This window comes from Talpa occidentalis, unplaced genomic scaffold (assembly GCF_014898055.3).
Source record: "Talpa occidentalis isolate TD23 unplaced genomic scaffold, MPIMG_talOcc4v2.1 talOcc4.5, whole genome shotgun sequence".
Lineage (NCBI taxonomy): Eukaryota > Metazoa > Chordata > Mammalia > Eulipotyphla > Talpidae > Talpa > Talpa occidentalis.
Window position 1 is genome coordinate 133278486 of NW_023604861.1, and position 26491 is coordinate 133304976.

The 26491-nt window shown below is 55.7% G+C and overlaps 1 long non-coding RNA gene across 1 annotated transcript; it reads right to left on the minus strand.

The window, feature by feature from the left end:
• Nucleotides 1-884: 884 nt before the first annotated feature.
• Nucleotides 885-24617, minus strand: LOC129146866 (uncharacterized). The gene is made up of 4 exons (XR_008554168.1): nucleotides 24472-24617; nucleotides 15849-15924; nucleotides 9609-9715; nucleotides 885-1230 (listed from the first exon to the last, which is right to left on the minus strand). It is a non-coding gene; the product is annotated as an uncharacterized LOC129146866 (long non-coding RNA).
• Between the last annotated feature and the right edge of the window lie 1874 nt (nucleotides 24618-26491).

A 26491-nucleotide genomic window follows, 5' to 3' on the forward strand; every position in this document is an offset into this window, starting at 1 on the left:
CTCTGCATTTCCTCTGGGCTGGGTGGGACTTTGCACACAGATGCCTAAATTATCTACATAGGGGTCCTCTCCTCCTACTGATTCAAAGATATGTCCTATCTGGAACCCCAAACGTGAAACCTCATGGTACCAGGCAGGGATTTGCCTCCCCAGGCCAGGAGAAGGCCCAGCTCAGACCCACGTGCTGTTAGGAGAAAGGTCTGGTCTGCGGGTGATTGTCAGGTCACAGGGCAGTGTTGCTGCATCTCAGAGTCGACAACCAGGAGCACTGAGGTCCAAGGTCGAAGAAGATGGATGTGCCAAGTCAAAGGGAGAGCAAAGTCACCATTTGTGACCCTTCTTTTCTAGTCAGGTGCCCGGGGGTGGTGGTGCCCACCGTCTTGAGGAGGGCAGATCTCTCCTTGGTCTCAGATTCCAGTGCTCGTGCCTTCCAGAAACACTCTCACCTGGAAGCAAGGTTTCACCAGCAATGTGGGCATCGTCAGCCCAGTCAGTCTGACACACATAATCAGCCATCACAGGGAGAAGGCGAGACTCCCAGCAGCTGGGCCTGGGAAAAGGCTCATCACAACAAGCCAGGGATGGTAGAACGGGCTGTGTGTGGGGTGAGAATGCAGGAGACAGATGCAAAACGAGCCTACAGAGGCCACCAGCACAAACACAAAAGGCCTGATGTGCTAGGAAGGGATTTATCCTGCTGGGAGCCACTGGAGGAGCTGTTGAGGGGTGATGGGGCAAGACAGACGAAGCAGCCACTCTGGGAGCACCGGGCTGGAGGCCAGCTGGGGAGGCGACCCGGGGTGGGTGTCTGGATGGGATGGAGCACGTGCTGCAGAGTGAATGTCCTCACGGAGTGAGGCCCAGGGGATGCCCTGGGAGGCAGCCCTCGGACCTCTCAGAAGAAAGCAGTTCCTGCAGGCCTGGAAATCAGGAAGAGCTTCCTGGAGGAGGTGGCAGAAGTTAAGTCTGGTCAGGAGGAGGACTGGCTGGTCTTGAGAGCGACAAGATGACTCGGAGCCAGGAAACAAGATCTGCGGTGTGTTCTGGGGTCCTGGGCAGCCCTGTGGGTCTGAACAGTGGCTCTCAGATGCGGGAACGATGCCAGCGAGTCAAGAAGGATCCAAGGACTGGCAGTGTGTGCTGGGAGAGGCAAAGGCCTGCTCTCCCCATGCTCCACTAGGCCTCCAGACTCTGAGGACAATGCCAGGGAAGGAAGCTGTTCTCCTGCAACTAAAATTCCAAAGGAATGAGGCATCCTGTAGCCCAACCACCCTCCTAGTCCTTCCATGTCCTTCCTCACTTCTACACTAAATCCCTCCACAAGGACCTCTCTGCTCTCAGAGCAAACCTCCAGTGTGCAAATTCAAGCGCATTTCAGACTATTGAAGAGGAAGCTTGTGGCAGCGCCTCCCCGCCAGGGAGAGGATGATGGGCCGCCGTCCTCTTCGGGACAGACGTGTTCTTCTTCAGCCCCGAACGTAACGTGAACGTCCGGGGAGGCACAGCCAGGGCAGCCGGCAGGGACGAGGCGTGCGGTGTCCGCGGCCCCCCTCCACTTGCCCTCTGACTGCTCTGTGCCTGTGACTCGCCCTTTCCAGGCCTCGCTTTGTTCATCTGAAAAAACGTGATGGTAAGCCCATCCACAGGCAGTAGTTCACGGGGCTGTGGGAGTGTGCAAATAAGCTCTTGGGCGTGAAAATACTTTGGAAAGTAAGACGCGTCCTCCAGTACGAGGGGCGGCTGCTGCTGAGGACGACTGTCACTAATCTGAAGGGCCGCGGGAAGAACAGTATTGTTCACAATAGCAGAAATGCAGCCGGGGAGAAAGCTTCTCTGATCCTGGCAGTGACTTAAAGCACAAAGCTGCGGCGAACAGTGGACCTGTCCTCACCCTAGACGGGGCGGCTCAGTCCTGACAACACGCTACTCCCCACAGGGACAGAGGCCCCCCAGAAGCAAGCGCCCCCTCACTGGTGGTCCCCCAGGAACCTCTGGGGAGGCCTTGCGTCTGATGACGGGGAGGGAGAAACTCAGCCGTCACCCTGGGCCCACTGGCCCTTCGCGGCCACGGAGCTAGAAGCCTCATCCTCAGCGTCTGCTCGTGGCCTCATGTCACGCCCCCGGCTCTCACGCAGGCTGGGCCCTGGACATTCCGCTGTCGGGGCTTGGGAACGGCTTCCAGGCCAGCTGGAGCATGAGGGTGGCCAGGGACCCCACCCTCGGGGCGGGCCTGAGGGGAGATGGAAGAGATCAGGACCCCCTGGGCGGTTATCGCCTTCATCTGTAAACAGCGGCCAGCCCTCCCCGGGGCGCCCCAGCCTCACACTCGGGGTGACAGCCTGTTTGGATGTTCCAAGCCCCTCACCCAGCCGCCTTTGTTCTCCAGGCTTAATGAAGGGACTACTAAGCCCCCTGCTTGCCAGATAAGCTGACAGGGCTGTCTTTTAGGGTTATGGATGGTACACAGGAGGGGACAGGACGAATTCCTGTGTGCGGAGGGGCTGGGCGCGCTGCCTTTTGTCCAGGGCTGGACTCGTCCCAACTGGTACAAGTTTGGTCCTTCAACTTCCCAAACAAACATTTCTGACACGAGCCAAAAGATTAGAGGAAGACACGAGAGGCAGGCATGTGGGGGCCACAAAGGACATCACCCCTGAAGGCCAAAGGCTGGGGGGGGGCAGCGTTTCTACCTTCCGCTCACCTCCAGACTGGCTCCCTGCGATCTCTCTATGCGTGATGAGAACTGGGCCTCACTCAGTGCGTTTGAGCCTACAAAGTGCTGGAAAGTCAGGGTGGGGAAGCAGGACGCTGAACGGTGCTATCTGCTTTCCGCTCTCTGAAGGCTGGCTGAATCACTCACCATCCCAAAGCAGCGGGGCCAACTCCTGTGGTTGGGGTGGGGGCCCCATAATTAGCATTTTGGGGAGCTACTATGGTCCCCTGGAAGCTGTCATCTATTTCCCTGCGGGACGGCGGCTCCAGGTGGAATGGGAAGGCGTCTCCGGATGGAAGGCCTCATTGGGGTGCTCCCCCCTGAATGGCAGGTGTGGCCCCCTCCAGCCTCTGGGCACTGCACCCACCCTCCACATCCCAGGCAGCCCGGATCCCCTCCCCAGATGAGCCCTAATATGCACAAGCTTCCTTCACTCTCCCACCTCCCCTCCCACCAGCTTCATTGTGCTCCCCTGTGGCTCAGCTAGAGATCAGGCCCCACTCCTGGAGCCGCCAGTGCCCAGGCCTGCCATCACTGATGAGGTGTCCAGAGCTCTGGACAGCAGCCCCACCCTCCAAACTTTGCCCCCTGCCTTAAATTCCCAGGGAGTCAGAGGCGCTGGAGGCGGAGGGCCATCGGGGCAGGGGCGTGCATCCTGCTATGTTTTCTTTGACATGGGGCAGCCTCCTTCTAGCCCCTTCTCTTTGGCCAGAATCTTCTCTGGCAGTTAAGATAGTAAACTGAGTCAGTGTGTCCACTAACAGTGCTTTGTGCCAAGGCAGGTGAGCAGGTGTGGAAATGGGCATTTTGCACAGCCGGATGTGCCTTGATTTGCCTGTGACTGTGCCACCCCCGCAGCTGCTGGGGCAGAAGCCCCACCCAGGAGCGCCCTGCCTCTCCGAGTTACCCACCCTGTGGAGCCACCGAGGGCCAGGTCCAGGGGCCTGTCAGCAGCTGCCCAATCACAGGCCCAAGGGCCGAGGCCACCAGGGCCTCTGGGGCCAGGCCTGTGGGTAGGGGTCAGCCTGATGCATTATGTAACAGAAAATAGGCTGTGACAGAGAACAATAAACACTGGGCCTGGGGGAGCCACTTTCCTCCCGGCAACTTCCCCGTTGGTGGAGAAAGGCTTCTTCTCCGACTTTCTTCCTCCCACGGGAAGGCAAACTCCTCCTCAGGGAAGTGCCCGCAGCTGTGACCTCCTCCAGGCCCCCATCCTCCCTCACCACCTCTCACAGCTCTGTGGAGAGCCTCCCTGCCGCCCAGTGTCCCCAGAGCCCTCTGTACAGCGCCGTGTTCCCACCCCAGCTCTCCAAGGCTGCCCCAGGGCACGCTTCCGCCACCTAGGCTTGCTCAGCCCCGGGTCCCTCTCTTCACCTCGCCAGCCCAGGGGCCTTCCACAAGCACCTTCCACTTGCTGGCCCCCAGGCCACATGCACATGCTGTTCCCACTGGAACATCATCCCCCAGGTCTTGCCTCGTCTATAAATCTTCCCCAATTTTTTTTTTTTTTTTTTTTTTTTTCAAATTTTAACTGAAAATTTTCTCCGGCACTTAGCCCCTGGGTCCTCCTGGTTATTTCTTTCTTCAAAGCATCTTCTTTGTGGCCTCTGCTTTCTCTGTTCGTCTCCCCGTTTCATTGTCAGCAAAGGGACGGTGACTTATTCGCTGCGGTGCACCCATGCCTGCTCTGGAAGGGCTCAGATCGGGGGAGACAGGCATTTAAACAAACGCGTGCAGCAAAGCTCTAGAGGTGCCACAGCGGAAAACACACAGCATCTTTGTTTAAACGTCCAGGTCATGGGAGCCGAGGAGCAAAGGCAACGGGAGGAAACGGCTGGTTACGCCAGGAACCAAGGCAGTTAGCTGAGAATTGCTGGAATGTTCCCAGGGGAGACGACCAGCATCGTAGGCCACCTTCACAAGAGACCACCGTCCTGCATGTGGTGAGGCCCTTTGAAAGAGTCCTTTCATTATAAATCATAATCATCTTAAATCAATAACTATCACAAACCTTCACTTATCAGAGGAGAAGTCTCTAATGTAAGGGAACCCAAACAGCACCAAACCTAAAGAATAATGAGCCACAAGGAATAAGAAAACCCCTTAGGATTCAGGCTCTGCCCTGACTGGGGGGCCAGGGGGACACCCACAGAAGACACTGAGCCTCAGCTCCAGAGGAACCAAGTGGCCAGACAAGGTCAGGGGAGAAGACACGGTGACTGAGGAGGCCAGAGAGGAGATTAATCATGAACTTCAGCAGGAGGAAATCAAGATGCTACAAAGTGCATCTTCCTTACTTTGCCTCATTCCAAAAGACGCTTGACATGGGAGGGAGACAAATTTCGAAAATAGTAACTAAGAAAGAAAATAATAACTGAGGAATGTTAATCATGAAGGGGACACAAAGAAGCCAGCCCAGAAGAGGCTGCTCAGACCTAGAGGGGAGATGGACAGGCACAGCCAAGTCCCCGCGCTGCCTGTTTCAGGACACAAGCACCAAAATGGCCGAGGGAGAATCGTATTTCAGGTCACGTCCCCCATCTTTGATTAGCTCCGTCTTCAGCGCTGTCTCCTTCCACAAACCAACGCCCCGCTGCTTGCCGGTCCACCGACTCACTTGAGAGTTATTCCTCGAATGTCTAGTCGGAATGAAAATGCTTCGTCAATCTCATCGGCTCCTCACCCATACACCCCAGGGCTCAGGACGGGCCCTGACCCGTCGTGCTGCTCACCAGTGAAATCTGACCCACAGCGGAACATTATTCAGCCTCCACAAAGAACCAGACTCCAACATACACGACAGCATGGGCCACCCTGTAGACATCACACCAAGTCTTCCTTAAACCAGAGGGAAAAGAACAGACATCCTCGGCTCACTGCGATACGAGGCCCCGTCGAATTCACGGAGGCACAGGGCAGGACAGAGGTCCCCAGGGCTGGGAGGCGGGGGTGAGTGTTTGATGGGAACAGCCTCTTTTCAGTTTGGGAAGATGAAAAAGTTCTGGCACGGAACAGACAGTGGTGATGGTTGATCAACAGCGTGAATGTCCTTGACACCATCGCATCGTGCACTTAGAAACCCTGGACGGAGCAACTGTCACTAATGTGTCGTCCACATTCGGGGGCGAGTGGAGAGAGCACACACACAGCCTTCTCTGCTGCTCTGTCCCTCCGTGCCCCACCCCCTCAGCGTCATCCACGTACAGGCTGCAGGTTCGACCGAGGGGATCAGCTAGCTCCTTCCCCGCGCTGTTTCCTGGAGCCGGAAAATGAAGTCATCGCTGGCCAGCACTGCGGGTGACCGTGGGCCCCTCCGCCTCACCAGCTGCTCCGCGGGGAGAGGAAGGGGCTCGGGATGGGAATTAAGCATAATTTGTTCTCACTGAAGCATCATTTTCAGCTGTTATCCTCTGAAAAGTGTCTCCCTGGGAAGCCACCGCCTCCATGAAGATCCCAAACACGGCTCCAGTCCTGACAGCCCCTCGCAGGCGGCCCTCCCAACCTGGAAGCCACTTCTGTGTGGGTCTCTGTCCATCGCCAGCTGGGCCCGCCGCCGACGGCATCGCGCGTGCAATCACACGCGTGTGTGTCCTGCTTGGGGGCTGGCTTCTGGGGCTCCGCACAGGCCCAAGGAGATGCGTCCAGGAGGCTGTGGGAACCGGCCACTTGCTCGATGATGGATTCTAAAGAGTCGGCTGTACTTCCACAGGTGAGGGAAAAGGACTTCAGGGCGGAGGGTGGAGACTCGGGGTGAGCACACGGGCTTGCCCAGAAGGGCCGGTGTGGCTGGACTGCCGTGGCTGACCTGACTGAGATTCAGAGTCAGCTGAATGCACAGAATCCAGGGAGAGCAGGAGGAGAAGAGAAAGAGAGAGCATTGGGGGACCCCTGTCTGGAGCGACAGCAGAGGGAAGCTGCCCTCCCAGAGCCCCGTCGAAGATCTTTGAGCCCTGGGCTTGGCACTGCAGGATCGTTTTCCCTTTAGGGGAATGACATGCCCCCTAATGCAGCCCAAACCTAAGACTCTCAGTCAGGGCCTCTCTCCAGCCCCCAACCCAGGCCTCTCCCAGGCACGCGCACCGCTGCCCAGTCACCCCCTAGATCAGGGCTCCACTGCCTTTCTAACCCTTAGCGCCAGGGGCGAGAGGAGCAAAGCCATTGCAGCCCCAAACGCTCTAGGCAGACAAGGCCTTGTGTCCCCTTAGGGGTCCCGACACCCATGGCTCGTCCCATGCTCAGGCTTTGCCTGCTGTGGAGGGACATTGAGGCCTGTTTAGGATTTGTTGTAATTAACGCTGCTGTTGGGGTGTCAGAGCTGAGGCCACCGGAGCTCAGAGGAGGGACCCGAGGCCCCGGGGGGGCTGCCACCCTCTTCAAGGCTGCAGACTGGCCCTGGCGCCCGTGGCCATGGCTGTCGAGACTCGCCCACCTCCCAGCCGAGGGCTGACCTGTTGAGGACAGAGGCTTCTCCCTTCCTTCCCAGCAATCAGTGAGCAGGCGGCTTCCATCACGGCCTGGGGACGGGACCTGCTGCGCTGTCAGAGAGCCGGTCCCAGCCCCGGGAATGTCCCGCTGCTTCCTAACTTCAGTCCTCCGGGCCGCCCCGTCCAGCTGTGGGGCTCTGCGAGGCTCAAGGAGACAAGGGGGGAACACAGAGTGCCCCCTAACCAGCCTTGGTGTGTGGCTACACCCACACACCTTTTAGCGCAGTGTCCTTACTCCTGTAAACCATGCTGCATTTGACACGGGAGTCGGGGAGGAAGAAGTTGCTGCCAATAACAGGGTGGCTGCCTTGGGCCCTAAGCCAGTCACCCCTCTGTCAGCACCCCTCCCTGAGGAAGACCTGGGGTATGCGGTGGCACAATTACCTCCATCTCACAGAGAAGAAACCTGAGGCTCAGAGTCGTTTGCCCAGGCCTTAGTATAGCATAGATGCTCAGTGTTTGTTGATGGACTTATTGATTGTACCTTATAAAAATGCTCATGATAAATCAGTTGAAAATGGTCGGCACTAATGGGATTTTCAGCGACTTCCAGACGGCAGAGCAGAACTGGAACAGCACTAGAGGAAGAGCATGCCCTGCCCCCACCCCACTCTGGTCCCTGCGATGAGACTCCGTCGCCTCAGTGTGGTCGTTTGACCACCCCACTCGGCGGGACCCCGCCAAGTCCCTAGGGAAGAAGGAGGCACCCAGGACACTTGCCCCTCAGAGCCGCAGGTGCAGCTGGGAGAACAGAGAAGTGCTTTGTGGTCACGTCCTCTCCACTCGCCCCATCCGTACTACCAATGCATGGGCCTGGGACCCATGCAAAGAAAAGCCACTACCCTTTAGGGACCTCTGTCTTGTGCAGAAGACCCCAGAACAGCAGCTAAGTGACCACACAGAGCTGGCCACAGCAGGAGTCTGGGCCCATCTGTGCGGCTCCAGCCAGAGGACAGAGTGGACAGTGTGGCAGCTACTGTAAGCCCAGCCGGACCCTAGGGTGGGCTCAGGCAGGTGCAAAGAGGGTGAGGGACAGGGGGACCCCCACTGAGAGCCAGGCCTGCAGCTCAGCCCCAAGGGTGCGGGGAGGGCTGGTTGTCACTATAACAATGGCCTCATCACCAGCCCCACTGCTATTTCCACTCGCAGAACTTCCCGCTTCCCATCGAAAGAAGGGGTGGGGCTCCAAGAGCTCGCAAGACTTTCCGACCAGGTGTGCGTGGTTCCACAACTAACTCGAAAGCCCTGGGGTTGCCAAGTCCAGAGGCCTCCGTGTTGGGTGCCAGCCCCAGCACTCACAGGCTGCCTAACTTCCAGCCTGATCTTTAAGCCCCTGCACCTCAGTCTCCCACTCTGTAAAATGGGATCATAACTGTCCTCTCCACAGGACCACTGCGAGGGTCAAATGAGAAAGCACCAGCGGGAGGCTCACCCACTAAACCCGCTCAAGAGCGTGCCCACCCCTTTTCCTGCGCGGTCATTTTCCCCGAGAAGACAGGCTGGCTCCGGGAGGGTGGGAGCCCTCTTAGCAGTGCTCTCTCACTGTGGAACTGGACACACAGGTGGCCCAAGGCAGTCGGGGAAAGCCAGGCCCGGAGGCCGGGAGGCCGGGAGGCTTGTCGATGTGACCCACCACCAAGAGGGCAGCACCGGCCAAGGCCAGCAGCCAGGTCCCCCAGCCCAGGGCCCGCCCGCCCTTGATCCCCCAGCAGCTGCTGCAGAAGGCCATTCTGTCCCCGGCCTCAAACAGGGGGCTGCAGCCCGCTTGCTGCCTGGGGCCTCGGGGTGCTGGAGGAGAGGCTGCTTCCGGGCAATAGCCTATTAACACTCATCACCCATAAAACGGGTAGTTTTCAAATAGCCAGGTAATTGAGGCCACTGGGTGGCAGGGGGCTGGAATTACCTGATTAATTGCCTCACTCCTGGGCCCCGCTTGTTTAGACACAGCCCGGGAGGAGGGCTGGTGCTTTGAAGCCCCGTGACACTCTGCCCGCGCGCCCTCCAGCCCCGCTTCCTGTTTTGCGCAGGGGCTGCCCACCTCATCCGTCAACACCCACCAGCCGTAAACTTTTATTTTTAATCCTTATTTTAAAGAGCGATCCCTTGGGCCTTTTCTCTGCTTTTATCTAGATCCAAGAGCCATATTCATTCATTTCTTCATTCATTCAATAAAAATTTATCAAGTGCCTGCTACCTGCCAAGTTCTGTTCTAGACTCGCGGGGTACCGCAGCAAAAAAAATAAAAATAAAAACTAGAGATAGAATAGGGCCACCCGGCTGAACCCTGGCGCATGGCCGGGGAGGCGGCAAGAGCCTGTAGCCCTAGGAGTGTTGGTCCCTTTTCTTGAAGAGACGGACAGTGACATATCTGCGTGTGGGGCTGTGCAGAGATTTTAGAGGACACTCACCCGGAATAGCAACCACGCCGGATTCCCTCCACGAGGCCAGTCCCCGCTGGAGGACAGGTGAGTCATCAGTGAGCACATCTTGCAACATGCCAGGTGGTGGCAGGAGTCTGGGGAAAAGAGAAAGCAGGAATTGGGGGACACTTGCACATCCAGGGGCACCATGGGGGTTTCTAGGGGGAACCAGCACTGCACAGACTAGCACTGGAAGTCCCACATCCCAGGGAAACACTCTGTCCCCAGGAACCCAGGGCGGCTGGTTCCCCGGGATCAGGTAGAGCCACACTGAGAGCGGGCAGCAGGCTTGGCTTTTTAGGCGCTTGAGCTGTATGGAAGGTGGGGAGTGGGGTGTGCTTTGGAAAGGCCTCTGCCTGCAAGAAGCTTTCCTTGGTGAATACCCGGGATACACCTGGCGTCTTCCATACTTCTGAATAACGCCAGGGAGCAGACACTGTCACCATCCCCGGGTGACAGAGGCAGAAGCTGGGAAGGGAGAGGCTCCATCCCCCGCCTGCTCTCTCCAGGCACAAGCGGGGCGGCCCACCCCAGGGCCAGAGTCCTTCCCAGGACCGCACGCTGGCTCCTGTCACTCTCGCTGCATGTCCAAGAAGCAGGCAGGGCAGGGATCAGCCTCCCACTTTACAGATGGGGACACGGAGAGGCCCGCACAGGAAAGAGACCTTCCCTGCCCAAGCCCCGGGTCTACCTTCTTCCAGGCCAGTTCCTGGAAGCGGCTCAGCACCTTCCCTGGTGATGCTGTTGCGAAAACTGGCCTCACTGGCATGGGACCCTGCCCTGGCCTCTCCCTTTCCCCGAGGCAGCCTCTCTCTCCCCACCGCCAGGTGAGCGAGGGGAAACCCCTCACGCACCCACCCACCCACTCCCTCTGCTCCTTTCTCCAGGGGGGAGACAATTATTTGTTTTTCCTGTTGCTCTGATTTATGGGCCACTTTGTTCTTTATCTATTTGCACAAACTCAGTAAAGTGACCCGCTCCTTCCCAGAGGTCAGAGATTCTGTCAACACCTCCGGGTCACAGGTCATCCACCGGCCCAGGGTGGAAGGGGTTACAGGAGGTCACCTGGGAATGGACGGCAGATTCCAGGTTGGCTCAGGCCCAGTCTCTGCACAGGGCTCCTGCAGGCGCAGAGGGAGGGTGAAGGGGCACAGAGACCTACTGTGCGCAGACTGACACATCTAGTTCCAACTAGAGTCTGACAGGGAGACATGAGCGTCTCCATTGTGTGACGCGGGAGCAGATGTTTGGAGCAATGGGGGAACTTACCCAATGGTCCGGGCATGGCGCATCTCCAGATCTCCCGCACACTCTGTCTGCCTGGGCACACATGCCAGGAGGGTTCCCCAGACCGGGGCTGCTTTATGCCGCTTCTACCCTTGGTTCTACCCTTGGGTTAGTGGGAACACCAGCCTGGGCTCACTGTCTCCCTCTCATCCCACCCCTGCCCCCCTAAGGGCCCACCATCCTCTCCGCCACCCCCCTCCCCACATCTCCACGGGCCCAGACTGTGCAGAGTCTGGGGTTGTGTTAACAGGAGGGTCAAAGGGAACAAACCCACGCCACTGGGTGGGCAGGCATCACTACCAGCAAATTGGAACCCTGCCCAGCTCCCACCCCAGCCCCAGCTAGACTGAAAAGCTCAGGGAAGAGTCCCAAAGGGCAGACACCCTGGTCATGTGACCTTGGAGAGCCTCAGCCTCCTCCGTCAGTACATGGCACTGACTGCCAGCCACCAGAGGAGAAGCCCACAAGATAGAGCTCAGGAGTGCACCGAGGACTAAGAATATCAATCTCTGCACTTCACAGAAGGGGATGGAAAGGCCCCAACATAGAAAGGAAATTCAGACAGGGTTGCCAAACAGGCCTAAACTGGCATTGCTTAACATAAGGTTCCAAAAGCCTGGCCAGGAGTCCACAGCCCCTCCCCGCCTAGGGCCAAGACAGCTCCTCTCTCCTCTCACTCTGCAGACAAATCCCCAAATGGATTCACCACACGCTCTCAAGAAGCTTTAGAGATCCCTCAAAGGGCTGCTTTAGCCATCCAACGCTAAAATAATGTGATCCAGTCTATTTCACTTCATTCCCAGTCAACCTCTGGGAATTCTACCCAGGTCAGCCAACTCACCTCCTCTAGGCCCAGAAGAGCCAAAGAAACTAATGATGATAAACACAACTCCATTAAACTTGACCCAAGTCAGCTCAGTACGTTCATCACAACTCAGCAAATTCCATCGTATCCCAATTAGCTCCAAAACAACCCCATCCAATGTTACCCTCCCCCATCCCATTCAGTTCTTCTCAGTGATGACAGGTTTCCCAGCCCAGGCTAACCCAATTCAAGCTAATTCATACTAACATGATACAGAATGCTTCCCAACCCCGAACAACACAATCTATCCATTCATATTACAATCCATCACAAGCAAATGCCTCCAGACACATCTTAAATGTAAAACATTTTTTTTAAATAAAGTGAGAATTTAAATCTAAAGAAAATAGCACCTGCTGACACTTCCAGCCATTCAGCTTCCAGTCGTTCCTTCAGTGTAGGTCTCCCTTGGGTCTGTGACATGATGCTCTCATTCCAGCCTCTCTCTGGGAATCTCTCCCTCCTGTTCATCTCCTCCCTGTCATGATCCGTGCTCTTGGCAGCCCCCACCTCCAGCAAAGATGACTTCCCAGGAGATTTCAGCCGCAGGTTTCTCTCTTCATCATTTCCCCTTGGAATTAACGAGAATCTTCCTAACCCAAGTGAACAATTATACTCTGATTTCCCTTACCTTTTATGTGAATGGGGTCTTCCCCCGTCACAGTGAGAGCTTCTGGAAGGAAGGAGCACACAGTGAGACAGTGAATTCTGCATGCCATATTTGGTAACAGATGGGAATTCCAATGATGATTTTAACAATGCATACTTTTTACTCTACACGTTGTCGTGTAGACATCTTTAGAATCTCAGCCTTTACAAGGATGCAGTTCTATTGGATGGATTTATCTTCAGTCATGCTTGCTTCTAATTCATTCACTCTGTAGCTAGATTAGGTTTAAAAAACCTGTCATTCAGTCTTAAATTCCTTGAATGTTTTCCATTTCCCTTGACAAAGCCCAGATTCCTTAATAAGACTTCCACAATCCTTCAAGACATGATCCTTGCCTCACCAGCCTCAGAACCCCCTATCCTTTGCTCTCCAGCCTCTTCTGGGCCTTTCCATTTACTGTCTCTGGTACTGAAAATTCACCTCCACCCCTCCACCCGGGGAGTTTATTCTCCTACTTCAGGCCCTAGCTGAAAAGTCATTTATTTCAGAACTTGCTAGATCCCTAGACTAGTTCGACTTCTCTGGAAATCTATCTCCATATCAGTCTACTCTAATCAATATTGCCGTGTCTTGTGTAATGACTCTTTCCCCATAAATATAAATTCCACAAAGGCGAGAAACATGTCCAACTCTTTCTCCTTGAATCCTGTGTGTGCAATATGTGTTGAATGATGAATAAGATACTGTCCACTGCCTCTGACCCAATTATGAAACGAGACTCCAGTTCATTCATTCATTGATTTTTTCATTTATTCTTTCAAACAAATTCCTTGAATACATGCCATGCATGTGTTCAGAGTCATGCATGTTTTCAGCTCTGAGCTCTGAATGGCTAAGAGCTCCAAGAATCACTAAGGGGATCCTCAACTTGTCGCCTTTACTTAAATCTACATATTTCCATAAAAGGAGCTTCCAATGTATTCACTTGCTCAACCACGTGTAAGTTATTTGGTTTTTTTTTTTTTAATTTTATAATCACAAACTTAACTCTGGACTGTAGCTCAGCTCGGAAGAGAACAAAGAAAACATGGAGCCCAAATAACTGTAGGGAGAACATAAAAATGACAGGCTATTTTGAGAAGATGAGGGTGCCGGGACACTCTCCTCAGCCATATAAGGAATAGAAGCCATATGTAAAACTTGTGTTTTAAGATAAAACACAGGTTACACTTATTAGATCTGTCCATAGTTAGCAATGGTGATTTTGCCATTCCTGGGCCCAGCGCCTCTGCGGCTTCCACGGTATTCAGGCCTTCTTCACCTTGCCCAAGCCCACATGCGTGCTATCCAGCCTCTCAGGCTTGGCCATGAAGATGAAAAACTGGAAACCGTTTGTGCTGGATCTGTATTTGCCGTGGACGAGCTCCAGGACCTATATGCTTCACGATGAAATTCTCATCATCAAATTTCTCCCCATAGATGGACTTACCGCCAGTGCCATTTGGCATGTAAAGTCACCACCCTGGTACATCCATCCTACAATAATTTTTTGAAAGCAGGAATCTTGAAAATCAAATTCTTCCTCCCTAGCACTCAGAGCATTTAAGTTTTATGCTGTCCTTGGAACATTTTCTGCATACAGCTCAAAGGAGAGGCAACCCAAGAGCTCACCATGTCAGAGAACACCGTGGGGTTGACCAGCTCTGGTCGAGCTGGGGCCAGCAAGGTGGCGACCACATATAAGCCGAGAACCTACCTGTAGGGTGAAGAAAATGTCAGGCTTTTCTGCCCTCCCACCATCAGGATAGATGATGGATCCTTGTCCTGAATACATGCCTGATGGCGGCACCTGGAGTGGGGTGTGGGATTTAGATGGGATTCACCTGGGCTAAGACTGGGCTTTTAAGGGCGGCGTCACGGGGACGCCAGCAGGAGCCGAGAGAGAAGCAAGAGAAGCAGAAGCTGAGAGAACGTCGGAGAACCCAGATAGAATGAAGACTTGCTGGGGGCTGGGAGGTCTGCCAGCCTTCCGGCCCCCCAGCACCCCGCCTGCTGTGTACTGGGTAAATCCCAATAAAAGACCTGCAAAAAACCACTGAGGACTCTGACTCCTCCTTTACCCGGTCTGCATGGGATCAGAAAACCTGCACCGTGTCCTTCCCTGGCCTTACACTACCTTGTCCCCAGCCCTGTGTCTAGGCCAGGAGGACACAGAAGAGGGTAAGGGGCTGACTGGTCCAGACTGGGTAGGTAGGCAGGTTGGGGTTAGGGAAGGTTTCACAGAGACCTTGTGGAATAAGGGAGGGTTTACTAGGGCTGCCAAAGGTACAACAAATTCCAAGCAAATAGGGAGACACCTACGAAGGTTGGATCCTAAGGCAGGACTGGGTGTGAGAGAAAGAAACAAAGAGCCAGCAAGCTTCCACTCAGCCTCGCCTTTGCCCGTATGATGCCCTCCCTCAGGAGACACCTGGGAAGCACCTGAGGGCTCTCTCCTGGATCTGCACCAGCTACTCAATCCCCATGAAGGACACAGACGCAAAATGGCTCATTCGAAGAGACCCACAGGGCTGGATTTTCCCAAGTCCAAACACCAGCAGCTCCCCAATGTTCTCATTTTCCAGGGAAAGCCCCCAACAAGCATCCACCTCTTTGGTCCTTAAAGGGAAGACTTAGACACGCTGTCGACTGTTGACTGGCGTGGGGGAACTCTCACTTGCTGAGGCTACTTCTAAATACGCTCAGTGGCTCCCGAGGAGATGATTCACATCGCTGTCAGGAACACCCACAGATTTTTTTTCCTTCTGGATTATTAACATATTTCAGGTGTAAAGTGGTGAGTTTTTCACTTAAATTATTTGGTTAATTGCCCTGCAGGTGGAGACACATTCTCAGAGGGAGGAGCAGGCCAAGGCCGTGAGCCCATCCCCCCAGCCCCGGGCACCTTGGCACAGAGAGATCTTTGTGCGCAAACCGTCTGGTAGAAATAACAGTTATTATTATTTGAGAACATGAGCTGTTGGAAAATTGGCCCATGCACAAGTGGGGAAAGTGTGCCCCACCCCCCGAATTGCCTGTATGGGCAGAGAACTAATGAGCTCCCTGCTTGTGATTTCAAAACTGACCTGGTAGGGAATTTCGCCTCTGGAAATACTGCCAGGGGGTTTGAAATGAATACCTTCAGAGAATGTTTGAACATCAGAGAGGGGAGCGCTCTAAAATTCCTCTAAGCCCACCCCCCATTTCAGAGAAGGGAGGCCACGGCCTGAGAGGTGTGGCCCCTCGCACGGGGTCATGTCACAGGTAAGAGGAGGGGTACAGCCCGGCTGACTGGTACCCACCCCTGGGGGCTGCATCTGATTCTGTCCTCCTGTGGAGGACAGCCTGCCCCTCTGAGCCAGCCCCCTGATGGCCTCTGGGCCCCCAGGGACAGTGGCACCCGATGGGGCCGAGTGGCCAGCCACACCTGGGACATTTGTCCTCACAGTCTTGCGTGAGCCAGACCTCCAGTCTTCGCAGAGTTCGACGCTGCTATCTCCATCCTGTGGAGAGAAAAACGGAGACCCTGGAAGTGGCATGGCCTGGGCAAGGTCACCAGCTGGAGACTGTAACCAAGTCTGATGGATTCGAAAGCCCCATTGTACGTCTGAGGGCAGAGAGCCAGGGGGATGCAGGGAGATTAAGAAGGAACTGGGGGTGAGGGGGTGGGACTTTGTCATCACAGGACCTCCAGAAAGGCGCTTCCCCTGGGAGGGGATACCACAGCGCAGGCCTCCGACTCCATCTGCTGCCCCCTCCCCAAACACACACCCCTGCACAGAGCCTTCTGGCAGCTCCTGGGCAATTCACTCCTTCCCCATCGAGTCCAAAGGGCCTGCTGTCAACACGTGCTGTTGGCTCTTCCTTCCAGAAGCTCTGTCATTCCCCAGTGTTACCCTATCTAGGGAGAAGAACATGGAGGCTTAGCCCATGGAAGGGACTTGTCCAGCCTGTGTGTTTGGCTCCAGCAGATCCGGGACCCTGTTTGGGTCTTGGGACTCTGAATTCAGCGTTCCTCCCCAGGCCCAGCATGCCTCATCTCACAGCCCCAAGTGACCATGGGAATTTCTTCATCACTCAGGCAGGTAAGTGGACGAGGTGAGCAGAGCGAGGGCCATGGGGGCCTCTCCTTTGCAAGATGCTTTTCCTCCCAGGGCTAAGGTCCAAGGCCGGAAACTACCGCTGCCTCTGGGCAGCCTCGGTGAATGGACCTCACCCCGGGCTCTCCATCAGGCCCAGCCTGGGCTCCTGCCCTGCTGCTCCGGGGCAGAGCTTTGCGGTTTGAACCAGAGTCAGCAGAGGACCCGATGCCAAAGATGCCACCCGCTGTGGCCCCGAGCAATGCACCCCAGGGTGCCCATAAAGACGGACAGACGCACGAGGAGCGATCTGCTGCCCTCCCTGCTGAAAGAAGGCCATTCTCGACGCTGCCAGCTGCGCACTGCCCTCCCACACACCCTCCCAGGAGACGCGCAGACAAGAGGCGGATTCAGCTCAGGCACAATGAGCGCACAGAAGACTGACCCCCCCACGTCTCCGCTCTGATGCTCACGGCCGCACCCACCTCCCCACCCAGAGCAAGTGCCAGACAGGCAGAGCCGGCTCTGGGGAAGCCCTCTCCCTGCCCTGCCCTCATCTCCACGCACCAGGCAAAGTCGGGGCTGGGCTCCAAATTCCTGCCTACACCCCCTCAAGGACCCTGGGCTCCTCATTCCGCTCACTGGGGTTCCGTTTTCTCAGCTGATGACGTCCTGTCCTGTCCACCCTGCCAAGGCCCAGTAGGGGCCACTGGGTTTAGACCCCAGGTGCTGGCCCTTGAAGGTGGATCTTTCCACATGAGGGGTTCTTGCCTTCTGTGGGATCCCCGATGGTCAGACAGCACACAGCTGTGCACCCAGAAATGCCACTGAATGTCCCCTTCGTGCAGGAACCATTCAGGGGCTGAGGACACCCAGGTGGACTCTGCAGGCCAATTCCTCACTCAGTGACACATTGTAGAGAGAGATGAACACCAGACACGTAAATATAAGCTCTGATCTTGTTAAGGAGATGACACAGGGAAAGCGGATCGCGTGTGGGAGAAGCTGCTTGACATAAGGTGTTTGAAATGGCGCAGCAGGCCTCTCCTGTCTCCCCGCCGCTCCCCTCAGCAGTGGATTTCAGCAGATCCGCCTGCTCTGTCCCCCACTCTGTCTCTGGTGACTCCTCTCCCCTCTGCACCCCTGGCCCACACCCCAGCTCTTGGATGCACAAATAAATAAATCTTTAAAAAAAAAAAAAACAAAACCGTTATCCTTTTGCTTTTCTAATGATAACCATCCGAGTGGATGGGACGCGGTATCTTGCTGTGGTTTTGACTTGCATTTTCTTATTGATTAATGATGGTGAGTGTCTTTTCTTGCAGATGTTTGTTGTTTTGGCTATTTGTAGCTTTTCTTTGAAGAAACAAGCTGTTTTTTTAAGCCGTCCAGGGGGTTGTATAGACACCAACTGGGGGAGACAGGGACACTGCAGGGAGGGCCGTGGCCGGTTTTCTGGGCTGTTTTGAAAGTAGAGTTGACCCGGTTTGGGGTTTGGAGGGAAGCGCCACCTCCCAGGGGCACCGTGTTAGCCGGGCGTTCCCAGCTGAGGCTGCTGCAGGGCAGAACCCCACACCTCGGAGACTCCCAACTCCCCTCGGGGACCAAAACTTTCCAACCCCACAGAGGAGGGTGCTGGGAGCCAAGAAGAAACTCGGGAAAGGAAAAGCTGCTGAAGCTCAGCGCAACAAGGCCCTAGAAGTGGCTTGGGCAAGCGGTGAGCCCCAAGAGGCGTCTTTGCCACTGTCGGCCTTTGTTCTTCAATTCGATGCCTGAATCACCCAGAGTCATAATCTCTCCCTTCTCTGCAGCTCTCCGTGGCTCTCAAAGCACTTTCCTATCGATGATCTCAACGGATTGCTTATCCCAAGCCCAGGTGGGCAAACTGGAGCCCCGTGACGAGAGCCAGAATCTAAGCTGTTTCCCCAAAAGCTCGGAGAGAAGCTTCACAGAGAAGGTGCTGACGCATCGGCGAAGGCAGGACACGCACCTTCCCCACAGCGCCTCTCATCAACAGTGAGGGGCCCAACGTCTAATCGCGGTGACTTGGCCAGAAAAATGAGGACTGACGTGGTGCTTTCATTTCCAGCAATTCTCTTCTTCTCATCATTTGATTCTCCCGGTGACTATGAAATGTGTGTCATTTGTGTCTTCATGCTGCCAGAAATTGAATGGCGCCCCATCAAGGTCAAGCAACTGTGGGCACAGAGATCAGCTCCGGGTGGGGGCACCAGCACCCACACCCTCCCGTCCAGCCCCAGCCTCATCCTTGGGGGTCAGTGGGGACCACAAACCAGCTGAGTGACCTTGGGCAAGACTTCTTATCCTCTTTCAGCCTCCTCATCTGCAACATGGGGGTAAATCATAACTACCTTCCTCGATATGGCTCGTGTCCCTGTTTACACTTCCCCCAGCTGTTGTCCACACAATCACTGGATTGATTAAAAAAAAAAAAACACAGCTCGTTTCTTCAAAGATCTACAAATAGCCGAAACAAACACCCACGAGGAAAGACTCAGCATCATTAATCAACAAGAAAATGCAAATCAAAACCACAATAAGCTACCACGTCACATCCTCTACCTTCCTACATATCTACTGCAGGAATGCACCGAGGAGGCTTCAAGAAATAGCAGCGCTTGTTAATACTGAGTTGAATTAGCCATTAAAGTAGATCAGGGGAAGCAGGGGTTGCAGAGAAATCATCAGGGGTACAGTGGGAGGAAGCAAGAGAGGAGGAGACTTGTGTGGGTGACCCAGTGACCCGCAGGAGGGGAAGTCCCCTCAAAAGGGCGTCCAGTGCTCAAAGGCCAATGATCAACCTGCTCCCAGGCCAAGGGGCAGCTCAGAACCTGCAGAGCTGCCCATCAACACCCTGCCCCCTCCAGCCCCTACCCCAGCCTGCCCTGGCTGGATTACCGGGGTACCCTTCCCTGTTTCCCCACCTGGTACCCTACATGCCTCCCTCATGGAGGCCTGTCCATACCTCTCCCCTAGCTGGTGCCCCACTCCAACCTCCATCACCCCTGGAACTACTTGTCATCTCCCCAGCCCCCCACCCTAGCTCCACTCACTCCATCAGCGTGCACCCCAACACCCTGGAGTGAATAAGAGATAAATATTGTGTCTCCTGCTCTGGAGTCCTTACGGGATTCCCGGCCACTGGTCGGAGTCATGGGGGTGACCCACAGGTGCCACCAGGGCATCGGTGCAGCCTTGACCTCTGTTCTGTCATTGGGTCCATCCCTTTGGCTTCAGCTGACTCCCCTCTCTAGACAGACCCCAGTTTCCAGACAAGTACAATGCAGGAACACAAAGAAGGGGCACAAAAGAGGGAGTGTAATCTGTGTTTGCATCATGATACCAGCCCTTGGAAAATGTAGATTTGATTTTCTCACGTTGTGGATTTCAGCAAACAGCTGTCGGATAGTGAATGAGCCAGGGCAGCACAGGGCAGGAGTGGGGGCGGGGTGGGGGGCAGCACCCCGGGAGTCAGCACTTACATCCATCCGCCTGGGGCTAAGAGGGAGTGGCAGACGTCCCAGGAGAGGGATCGCCTTGTGCAAAGTGATGTGGCAAGTCAGGCGTGCAGTCAGCCCCTGCTTTGCGGCGTCCGGCCAGGGAGGGCTGGGGGTGCAGCGGGCTGCGCCACGTGGGTGTGAGACACACCCTGTGCCGGGAACCCCACTGTGCATGTCGCAGGGCACATCCCCTCGTGAACTGATGAAGAGGGGGAGGGCAGCGCTGCCGTCACACGCCCCCTGCCTGCAGACTCCACCAGGAAACTGCCCGCCCATCTGACCCAGGCGCGAGGCAGCTCTTATTTTTGATCTTCCTGGCGACCCAGACAGAGGGTTTCCAAGGGGCTGGGATGGTGGTGCCAGTGCCCCCCGCCCTCCAATCTGGCTCAGTTTGTTTGGGTTTCTCCATCGTCAGGGACTTTGTCCGCTGGCCGCGAAGCACATATTTCACACTTTGTTGGAAGGGACAAAAGATCTTAGGGGCCAAAACAGAAGTCAGATTGTTGTATTGTTCTAAATAAGAATGTGTTGAGTTCTTGCCAGAGATTCGAAAATGACAAGAATGGATTCTGTGTGTTTTGCTGCTGGAGAGTCAAAATATTGTTTTTGGAAGGTGTCCTGGGGTGCCTCCCTCCGCTGCGGATCGGGAGATAAATCGTCCGGGCAACGTGCTCCTGGCGCTGAGCGGCCGGGCTGGGGAGCCCGTCAGGCTGTGGTGCCAGCTCGGTGGGGGACAAGAGCCCGGGAGCCGGGACCCAGGGTCAACCCTGCCCACACCACCTGCTTCCCGGTCATGTGACCCAGGGCCGGACCTGCCCTTCCTGGTGGCTGGTTCTTGGCACCAACTAGCCGGGAGACTCTGGAAGGTCCTCCCTGAAGACTGCCTCCACGCCGCAGCTGGCATCTGGGTCCCTGAGTGGGACTCGAGGGTGGAGCATGAGGATTTGAACTCTGTCCTAAGGACCCACGCCCAACGAGAGGGAGGACAAGCAGGGGGTGACCCCCTGATGGCGAGCAGCCCCCAGGCTGGCCTGTCTCCTCCTCACGCTCAACTTCCGCAGTTGACAGTCTCTAAGCGGGATGTGTCATCAGACTTTCAGGAGCCCCGGGAGGCCACCAGGGCCGAGCTGATCAGCCTCCTTCAAGAAGCCAGGGCTACCCGCCCCTCATCCTGGCACAACCCTCCACTCCCTTGCGCCTGTCTTCTGGGGATGCAAAGGAAGGAGACGTGAGCCCTGCCTCGAGGTTCAGTCTTCCAGGAGCCGATTCTGTCCTCTTTCCCGGCACCCCCTGGTCCACTGTGCTCCAGGCCCTCTCTCCACACTCCCCACGGCTTCCCAAACAACATTCCCACGAACGAGGGGGAAAGGCACGGTTCCCAGAAGGAACCAGACGCACCGCCTTGCTGAGTTGCGTCAGTCATGTTCACTTCACACGGAATTCTGTGCACCGACTGGCTCAGCCTGCCCACGCCAGCTCGAGGAGGTCAGATTCATCGTCACCCACGTGCACTGTCCGCTGCCCTCCAGGGCGGCCGTGACCAGGGTTGGATGACTCTTGGAAGATGGCAAACCGATCAAGTTTCACACAGTGCCAGTTACCCCCCAGGCTTCAAGGAAGTAGGAATCACCCGTGCTGGGTGCTGGCTGGCCCTGGACCTGCACGCAAGGAAGCGGAGCTCGGGCTGGGTGCCAGGAGCAGGCTGTTAGCAGGAAGGCCCAGTGGACACTCTGCTCCCCAAGGAGGAAGCCAGGCTGGAGAGCGGGAGAAGGCCACCTATGAACTCCTGGACTCTTCCACCAGCTCCATCTCACCAGGAACTGTCATCAGCCCACACGGCGCAGCACCAGCAAGACCACACCCACGTGGGTCCACGTGAACCCACGTGAACCAGTAACCCGCGGTCCTCAAACATGCGTCCACCCTCCCCTTCCAGGGGCAGTGTCTGAGCAATGCTCTCTGGAGGGGCAGGAAAAGTGACTGACTCCACCAGTGAGCCAAATTGCTCAGACCTGGCCCTTGCTTCATGCACACTCAGCAAAACTACATCCCGCAGTGGCCCACTGCATGGCCAACCCTGGATTTGCTCAGAGGACCTCTCAGAGAGCTCATCTCCCTACCTGCACCCCATGTGGTGTGTCACGTATCCCCCCGATTGGACTCCTAACAAATGTTGAATTCTCTGTTTTAAACACTCCCCCACACTCCCCTGTGGAAGCTAAGCCTGAATGTCTAGTGGCCAGCTAAAGGTGACGGGTCAATACCACACACTTTCTAGAATGTATTTCCAAATTTTTCAATGAAAGAGTTCCTTCAAATTATATGATCCAAGCCCAGTTAAACAGCAGAAAGCACAGAATCTCCAAGAGGTCAAGATATATGTTCAAGGTCACAGCAAGCTGGAATGTGAACCCAAGTCTGTTTGCATCTGTTGCAAGCCCACCCTGTCCCCTGCTGTCACAGCTCGTGTTATGTGTGTGTGTGTGGGTGGTGGGGGAGTGCTTTCAGCACCTCCCTGCCCCCGTGCCCAGCTTCGAGGAGGTCAGCGATGACTGGCAGATGGGATGTGTCAGGGAATGACCCAGGAAGGCCTGGTTTCATGGCTGAGAAAAACAGGATGGAGCACAGGCCAACCGAGGGCCCCAGGTTGGAACCTCCTTCCTGCGGCTGGGTCCACTGCAGCTCTGCAGCCCTGGAGAGCAGTAGGCCGGAGGCCACAGGGCCTGTCCCAGGAGCACGCCCCAGAGGATAAGGTATACAGAAGTACATTTTGGTTCAAAACCCAGAAGACTTTAAATGGAATGAGGAAGGAATGCGGAGGCCCCATCATGAGGCATGTGAGCAGAATGTGGTGGAAGGGATCCAGCATTAAAATGGGCCTAGAGGGGCCCTCCCTGGTGGCGCAGGTGTTAAGTCTCAGCACTGTCAAGCTAACGGCAGCCACTGAAGCACAAGTTCGACCCCCAGCCAGGGAGCTGACCCACATGGTGCAGCAGACCTCTCCTGTCTCTCCCGCTGCTCCCCTCAGCAGTGTATTTCAGTCAATCCGCCTGTTCTGCTCCCCACTCTGTCTTTGGTGAATCCTCTCACCACCACCACCCCACACCTCTGGCCTACACCCCAGTTCTTGTATGCATAAATAAATAAAAATAAATTTTTGAAGCATGGTTAGAACCTCCAAGTTCCTTCCATCCTGGGGAAGGAAGGATGTCGCCACATTGGAAGAACAAGTGCACCTTTACATATATTATCTTACTGAGTGTCTACAAGGGTTGTCAGCCTCTCTTCATTTGGAGAAACTGAGGTTCAAAGAGATGAAGAGCTGCCTTGGAGCTAAAGCTGGTGAGGTCTGAGCCAGGATTCAGAACTGGTGTGAGGTCCACCTGGTGCTACTGGAGTCCCCGTACCACCTCACCGAGAGAGGACGGCCTCTGGGGGCTCCTGGGATTGATGACTCGAAATTGGAAACTGAGTCATCCCTGGCGACAGGACCTGATGAAGGCTGGGCTAATTTTAAATTTCCTCACAATTGCTCATCTGAAGCTAGAACAGCCCCGAGGGGGAATGTTGGCAAATGCTTTGTTTTCGTTTGATTTGACCAGAAAAAGGAGGACAGCAAAGGAGATGAGGTAACGGGAGTTTCACCCACCCACCCTGCACGCTGTTCCTTTGAAGGGTTTCAGGAAGCCCTGATAGGGGAAGAACCAACAACCAGGGCAAGTTTTTCAGTTTTTCCAGTTCATAAGCAAGGGCCACCCCCATCCCTGCTGGCCCCCAGGAGACACAGCCTTTGCTTCCCGGTTGAAGAAAAATACTCACCCACCCTGGGCTCTCTGGGCCTCAGAGCACTGGCACATTCAGAACAGACTCCTGCTGGGGGCTGGGGTGGGAGCTGGCAGGACAGGGAGGGAGAGGCCCTCGGTGACAGGCACACCGGGTCACGGATAAGGCACACAGTAGGGGTGTCATTGGGAATATTGAGTGTTAAAAGCAACTCACAGGTCCAGGGCAATTGTCTCTGAGTCAATCATCGTGTACCACGAGGAACAGTTTCCCTCTGGTCACTTGTCTGCTGAGACTGTGCTGTTGGGCGACACACCCCAGCCTCACCCAGTGACCCCGTCCTGCCTCAGACTAACTGTGGTCCCGAGTGACCCCGCCCTCTCTCAGCCTCAGTTTCCCCAGGTATAAAATGGGGAGAGCGCTGGCCGGCGGGGGCTGTCATGAGGAGGAAATAAGAGAGGCGTGAAGACGCCCTCCCCGCCAGGGTCTCCGGCTAGCGGGCAGGAAGCTGAAAGCAGAGCTGGATAGCCCGCACAGAGGAAGCCGCCATGGACGGAGGACTCCAGGCCGGGGCTGACCCTCTGCTGAGACACAGACAGAAGGAGGGGGCTTGGCCTCAGGAGTCGCTGCCTGTTTCATGCCAGCCCTGAGAGTTTCCTCCTCTCACCTGTTTCCTGGGTTGGGGACCAAGGCTTGAGAATGAGATGACAAAGCAGGGGGACAGGCAAAGCCTGGGCTTGAGGCATCCCCCCACCTAGGCTGTCTGGGAGCACAGTTTCTGTGAAGTGAATTCCAAGAGCTCCCTCCCTACAAGCTTTCCTAATGGCCTTGGAAAATGAGCCGAGGACACTGCACCCTCCCTCCTTTGTGATTCACCAGCCAGCGCCTGTGCAAGGGGCCTGGGGTGAGTGACCTCAGAGGGCCAAGGACTCGGGAACCAGCACAGTCTTCCGAGCCCATCTCCAACCCTCTCATTTCTACCAGTGGGGGAACCGAGGCCCAGGGCCAGTGGCGTCTGAGAAAGAATGTTTCATCATAAAACAGAAAAATCAAGAGTGCTGGTCACTTCCCTGGGGCCTAAGGCTACCAAATTAAGGGAGTGGAGAAGGTTGAGGACATAAGATCCTCCATAGCCAGCAAGTGAGATATGGGTCTCATCTATAACCCCCGGGGGAGATTCAGGAAGCCCTAGAGCCCTTCCTGACAGTCCCCCAGGGTCCCTCCTCATAGGACCCCCAACCCCCAACCCCCAGCCCTGACCCTAAAGCTAAAGAGCACGGGCCACCTCTCCTAGGTGCCACCTCCTTGTTCTTCCTGGCCTTCAAGAGATTAGAGGAAAGATAACATTCCGGGGGGTGGCGGCCGGGAGTGCAGATCAAGGCACCCAGCCGCCACCCCCAGCCTGGCCGGGGCCTATTCTCTCAGCTGTCTGTCCATCAGGCTCCAGGCGCTCCTGCCCCCCTCCCCGGGAATGTAAGGAATTCCCTCCCAAAAGCTAGTCTGTCCTCTCCCCCAAGCCTCCCCTCCCCCCAGGCATCCATCAGCTCAGCCTTTTAGGAATGAGCTCACTCCTGGCACCGCCAGGCCGGGAAGCGTCAGCTAATCCCCGGCACATCCATCACTCTGCATCTCTCTGCTTCGGGCCAGGGAGGGCGCCCACCTATTGGGCCAGGACAGACAGATGACTGGAAGGACAGGCACCCCCTGGGAGGCAGGACAGAGGCCAAGCAGGACACACCCAAAGTCAGAGGGTTGTTTTCGGTGTCTTGGGGAAGATTTTATCCTTCCAGAAATGCTGGCATTCGGGACACTCTGCTTGTTTGATGGTGAGGAGGGTTGGCAGAGGGACCGTTGGTTTTCCTGCTGCTGAGGAGAAGGCTCATCGAGCTGACAGGTCGGACCACGCTCTAGAGAGTGGCGGAAGCCAGGTCACAACTCCCCAAAGATTTGCCTCCTTTTCTTCCAACAGCTGCCCGTGTGGTCGGGATGTCAAGGGCCCCACACAGCCCTGCTTTCCAGGACCCCGGCCTGGCACATGCTGTGCTGTTCCCACTTTCCCACCGCCTCTCTGGTCCCTGTGCAAGCTTCCTCCGGCCCCTCTGGCATTGCTCCCACATGCTTGCCCCCTTCTCTCCGTCCGGTGCTGTCCTCCATGACATGTCTCGGCCTTGGGATCCGTCTCCTGCGCTGCACCAAAGCTCCGTGAAAGTAAGAACCTCAAACTCTTATGACAAGGACGCAGCCCCAAATCTGCCATTTCCTGCCTGTGCGACCCCAGCAAGTTCCTGGACTTCTCTGAGCCTCTACTTCCTTCTGTGCAGAATAGGGATAAAGACCCTAGTTTAGACTTCCGTGGAAGCAATGGGGGTGGAGGGGGGTTCTAGCTCCTAAAACAAAAGGTGCAGAAGACCTATGTCTTCACTCAGTACCTTAGCCTTTCTCCCCTTCATGTCTGCGGGTGTCTTAAAGCCAGAGCATGCAGGAAACTTGATTATTCTGTCTTCACCCTTAACTTCTTTGCTGTAAATAATCAATTCAACAAATACTAGCAAGTTTTTCTTATGTGCTGGGCACGGTGCTGGAGATTTGAGTCCTACAGTGAACTAGTTCCTTCTCTATAAGACGGGCAGATACTGAGCAGCTTGAAAAGGCCTATGTGGTGTGAGCACTGGACGGGGAGTGGTATG